We start from the raw sequence: 6,391 nt of genomic DNA, 5'->3' as shown, positions 1-6,391 counted from the left end.
CCTGTTTCGCCGATGTATATCTTTTTGCACTAAGTGCAAGTTATGCAATAGATTACATTGGCGGAGGTGCCCGTGAAGTGATCGGTGATCTTAATGGATCGTTTAGGTCCCGATATTTTATCAGTGTTGTGAATGAAAGGACACGTTTTGCATCGTGCACGAGCGCATTTAAAAGTGCCTGGTTGGTCATTAGTCTGAAAAGAACTTCTGACCAAAAAATTACCTATGTTTTTGTCGCGTTCCTACTATTCCGCCTCTAACGCTTAAAGATGGCCAAACATTTTTGGCTTACATGCATTACAGAAATAACGCTTTTATTGACATGAGGAAAATAATATTGCTGTGACGATAGTTTTTCGCGTGTGAAACTGAACTTTTCGCGAACGGCACAACAACAACGTGGGGAACTAGCTTTGTAGAGCGACTCGGCACCGAGAATGGTAAGGTGACCTCTTCGAGCGAGCTTGTATGGACGTCAAGGACGAGACAATCTTTTGGTTTCACAGTAACTTTTGTTCTAGGTCAGGCGAACAACTGACATGACCTCTAGTGTACTCAAGTTGGTAATCGAGGATGTAATAGCGATGTAATCAACAAAGCTTTAAAATGTACTTACTTTAGTACTATCGAGCGCGTGGTTCCATTTGAAGCTAAACGAGCTATATTGAAATACTCATATGCCGAAAATGAAAGAGCAGGTTCAATAAACCTAATGCAATCATAGCAAACCTTGCTGAGATTCACAGCTTTGATATTGAAAATATACCAATGGTAATTACAACAGAGCACCTTATAAAATAAAACGAAAAATACAATTGAAAGTTTCTGCTAATCTTAGCAAGGTTGGTGTTAAGTTTGATCGCATTGAAAGTTACAAGTATAAACTCAGCTGCCAACCACCATGAGAACCAATTTTGCCAGAAAGACATTTATTACCTAAAATTTCACTAGAATTGAACAAGAAAAGTAGCAATAGGCAGCTGCACAATGAAAACAAAGTAACAATGCAAAATCTATTTCCAAAAACTACTGTGGCTTTTCTAGATTTTCTTTGACTCACTGAAACGAAAGAAACTCGCATGAATCGAGAATGCTAGAATAATGAAAACAACGAAAATAAATATGCTTAAACAACCATACGGAAAAACCACTAAATTTTCCCGTAACATTGCAGGTTTCCAATCACATACTACGTTGGAAGGTTGCTAAAGGATCACGGGATCCCGTGGTAAACTAATTCTCACAGTTTCTGCGTCTACATGATCAACGCCCCGCCATCCTTTACCAAGCCGGCAATATTAATCAGTGGTCGAGCGTGTAGTACTATTTAAAAAACGAGCAGTGGTGTTTTATCGGTTTTAAAACATAATATTAATGCATTTAATAGCTTCAAAAGCCCGTGCCTCTCTAGGGATTTTTCTAAACGTGATTTGAATGCATTAAAAGTTAATTACATACAGAGGGGAAAGTGCTCCTTGTTCGGCTGCTGTTAAAGTTCAGAAAGCTTTTTCTTGAAATGCCGCCCAAACTCGGGTTTCGAGAACCAAAAAATGCGAAGGAAGAGAAAGATTGGAAAGAGTTCCATACAACCCGAAACATTAATGATGCATTCATTTCATAAAGACTAAATATAGGTTTCTTTGCAACACTCTCAGTACATAATTAATGTATGGGGTCATATGGAACTCTTTCCGAAAGATTACTTGGATAGTTGTGTTCCAAGGGCTACTCGGTATGCCACGAAGTGGGCTTACAAAACTTTTGGCGAGTGGCAAAGTTCAAGAAGAAATAAAGACGCCAACTTGGAGGAAATAGGATTTAGAGTTGAAGTTGGGAGTATTCAAAACTGCACAATTAATTTTGTGAACAGTGGGAAATTTTAAAAGAACGAATTTCTGTTCCAATTTATCAGGAAAATAAACTCTGTTGTTTACTGCGGTTAATGTTTTGTACGCTGCCTTTTGGGGAATAATTTGGTATTATAATTAACGTGATCTTTATATAAAGATCTCTGGTGTTCTTTATATAAAGATCACAGTAATCATAATTTCATTAATAATTCAGTGATGATCCCGTTGTTTATGAATTGTAACCCGATTTCCCCCGAGATCGAAATCAAAACCCTTTCCGGGCTTTTCAGAATAGGGACTTGAAGCAGTCAGGACGGCAACGCCACGGAAGACTTCGATTAAAAAATGAGTTTCTACTTTTAGTTAGAATTTCGAAAATGGCTGGATGTGTTTACCGTCTCATAGGGCGCCAGACCTCAAACTCAACATAGCGCATAAAAGTAGCGTTGAGTTCCAAATGTAAATTAAAATAATTTGCCGCCGCGGTTTAGCTTCACAGACGACGCAAATTTTGGTGATTTCAGGTTGTTGTTTTGCAAAGGACGGCTAAGAAATGTACAAAGTTTGAAAATGCACGTGCTGGGCTATTTTTCTGCCAATTAGATCCATTGTTTTTCCACGTTCTCGTTGCCGTAGCCGTCGTGGTTTGCTTAAAGTCCCTAATGATCATTCTATACCGGCTATAAAGGTTCATACCTGTGATCGATTTGCCTCGTGTGATAGGCTAATCAGCTCAAGAACTATTAATGAGTTTTTGAATGCTATATAATCAGTTAGAACTGATGTGGCCGAGGAAAGAGGCTGCCGGAATATATTATGCACTCCGAGGCCAGATATGATGGTAGATAGCAAGAGATTACATATCAAATGTATGAAGAAAACCTCATATAAAATACGTAAGTGATTTCTATGTACGTGTCAGTTTTTCAACCATTTTCTTTTTCCTTGTGCTGAGAGGAGACTAATATATCACTGGCTTATTTGTTTTTCTGTGAACAGCAACCATCTCAAGCTTAACAAATAACAAGTAAAATATTTTTGTAGCCGTAAATCTTTGTTACATTTTAAACTTTGTGAGCTAGAAACAAAGCATGCCAAATGAATTTCAAAGTTAACCGCTGAACAAAATTGCGGGCGCTATGTGATCAACGATGGCGGATTGTCCTTTTGATTTACATCAGCTTTCAGGGCATCAAATTATCCTTTTGCCACCAACACATATCATGTAAATCGATAAGTATCACGCAGTGGAAGACAAATGATTTTGATCGATCTTTCCGAGAGCTCTTACCGCGTTTAATATTTCGACAAGGCAACAAAGCAAATCGAATCTGGTACTCTGTTGGCATAATGGCTACTCATCTAACAAATGATGTCAAGCCAAGAGTTGCAACTGTGGCACCCAAGAGACATGTATGAACCATCAAGTTTCTTGCTAGATCTCTTTTGTTAGAAGGTTGGACTATATGCGCCGTTGATGTTCATCATCAACTGTTGCGTTTCCTCGAGAATAAACCAAATATAAAAAAAGTTCTCTAAAAGGGATCAACTTGCGCTATTCGAAGATTCTCTCCTCGTTCATGTTTAAACGATATTCTATGGGAAATTTCTTGTAAATTTTAAGTTATTTTAAGTTAATAAAATAAAGATGTGGTTTACGGAATTTTGATGTTACAGACCACGTCAGCACGAGTTAGGAAATCAGCTGCCCCAAAATCTTATTACTGATTTTGGAAGTCCAGTGATAGCTTTCACTGCCCATGTAGGAATAATGATTAGAAGTGGTTAGTCATATTAGGCCTCTTAAAATACCCTTATTTTTGGACTTTGTCAAAACCAGAAAGAGTCGTCTTTACTTAAGGGAGAGGTAAAGGAAGAAATGAAATAAAAAGTTAAAACAATTCAATGTTCTTGAAGTCTGATATATACAAACACAACCAGATTTTAATTTGTTGAAGGTCGTTATTTTCGAACATTGAAAATGCGGTTTAAGTTACTGCTAGCTCCGTTTTAAGCATTTATTTTTTCTTGTGCATTTAAAGTGAAAGAACTTCAAAATTTCTCGAAAAGTTTTTTAAACCGAGAAGCGCAGCCGAGTGGTTAACAGGCTTTTCTCGTGTTCTCTCAACGTCGTGCCCGGTTTATTAGCCGGTAAACTGATAGACAATTTGGTTTATTGCTTAAATATGGAGATGAGATCAAGTATTTTTTCAACTTATTTTTTTAAACCTTACCTCCAGCTACTGCAAGGTGTATTGTGAAACGATGAAATAACGCACGGGATAAGTACAGGCATGAACGAAATAACATTAGCAATCATATTTCTTTAGCGAGTAGGGTGACCTATCTTTTTTTTACAGTAGTTCTCGAAACAGAGCTTGGTATGAAATGTTCAAGAATATCGTTTGACAAATTTTATTTCTGAGGATTATCCCTAAGGGTAAAATTTGTACTGGAACCTATGGTAAAATTGAAGAAAGCCTCCCCAGAATGTCTGTCGGCCGACTGTTGTGCAATTTTGTGAGTCTTTGAAAAAATTTACTCGTGCTTATTTATTCCAAACTCAGAAACGAGTAAATAGACTGTCATCTTGGTGAGTTTGAACTTTCACAATTACCTCAAAATTAATTTTGACGAACACCACGCGATAGAGGTAAATTAGCAGAAAATCTGAACTACAGGTATAGTCAGCAAATTGTATACATGGAAGTAAGCTTACAAAATACAATAATAAATAATGGATTTTTATACATTTTGATTTAAATAAGTGGCAAACTTGTTCTTTACGAACTTTTCAAAACGGTCAGTTTTTGTGTTTTTCACATAACTAGTAGAAGAAAACCTGAGATGGAAATGCTTTGCGACAAGTGTTGGAAGCTGAAAACTTTTGCTGAAAATATCCAAACTTTCAGGAATTTGATAAAATTTCATGGGACAATTTTTCGACTATGCTTGTTGGATACGAGATTGGTTATAGCCGACTCGGTGCCATGTGGCTCGTTGGATATTCAGCATCTCAGATGCAACACGCGCTCGTGGAATGATTGCTAAGTCTCCTCATGGGTCAGAGAATAAATTATGTACTTATTGACTGGGCTGTAGGACCGGACGAAAAAATATTTGTTTAGAGGTTATGATGTACGTCCTAGCCAAACTCAGCTTTGATTGGTTTGGCGTCAAAATTAGTTCTCTTGGAGTGTAATTTGCTAGTGTCTGAGGTAAAGGCAGACTGTCGGCTCATCGTTACATACATATGTACATACCTAACTGAAATAGGTTGAATCTAAACAGCTCTGGGTTAAGGTGGCTCTTCAGTATATTGCGCTATACATTCTTAACTGTTATGACATCACGTAATTAGGCGAATAAGTGCGTGCGCATTACGAGAACATGGTATTGGTTTTTTTTTTCAATCAATGGAGGTGGTAAAACAGGTGCGCTGGTCTTTTTCTTTGGAATGAACAAGGTGACCTTTTTGTCATAATCTTAGTGTACAAGTTGGATAATTAGAAAAATTAACTCCATACGCAAGAGACTTTCTTCCTATCAAGTATTTTTTCAAGTTATTTTTTTTAACCCTTACCTCCATCTACCGTAAGATGTATCGTGAACCGATGAAACGCACGGGATAAGTACAGGCATGAATGGAATAAGATTGGCAATCATATTTCTTTGGCAAGTAGGGTGATCTATCTTTTTCTACAGTAGTTCTCGAAACAGAGATTGGTATAAAATGTTTAAAAGAAATCGTTCGACAAATTTCAGTTCTTAGGATTATCCCCAAGGGTAAAGTCTGTAATCAAGCATATTGCCTCCCCTTCCCCTCCTCAGCCGGAACATATCCCGGTTTCCCTGTGGTATGAAGCGACTAACAGTATTACCACTCTCCCCTGGATGGGATGCTGGTCCATTGCAAGGTCACCCTCCCCCCCCCAGCATTTCATCAGGCTACCCTGACATTCGCCGGTACCCATTTATTTTCCTGAGTGGAGAGAGGCTCTATGAAAAAACAGAACACATTGACCGGGTCAGCTGTCGAACCCGGACTCTGGACCCGGAGTCCAGTGCATTGACCATAAGGCCACTGCATCTTCTAAAATTACCTTAAATGGAAGTATTTATTCGTTGTAAAAAAAGGGCGGGAGAACGTAAAGTTTAGCCCGTCATATTTTGATATGATTACCTTTAAAAGGGGTACCAGTTTGGCTTGTTGGTGACGGTGTGCTAGCCTTAGTCGAGGTATCTGTGATGAAAAATATTTCAAAACGTTTGTTAGTCAATAGAGATTTCTTATAACGAAGAGCAGGAACATTCCTCTGATAATAAGGCCTTAAAGCCAGAGATTATGCCGCAAAAAAACTGCAAATGCATCTTGCTCACATTCTCGAGTTTGTTAATGCTCTTTCCGTTTAAAAATTGCAACTGATGGATCACTCAAGCCATGTATCGACCCATAATAAATTATTTGAAATGTCAAATCGCGATGAATGCTACAGGTAAATATTGTTTTAGTTGTGCCAGATCCCATGTAGGCCTCTCAC

The sequence above is a fragment of the Stylophora pistillata genome, chromosome 3 (assembly GCF_964205215.1).
Source record: "Stylophora pistillata chromosome 3, jaStyPist1.2, whole genome shotgun sequence".
Taxonomy (NCBI): domain Eukaryota; kingdom Metazoa; phylum Cnidaria; class Anthozoa; order Scleractinia; family Pocilloporidae; genus Stylophora; species Stylophora pistillata.
The sequence above is the reverse complement of the archived record's forward strand: the minus strand, read 5'-3'. Positions refer to the sequence as shown.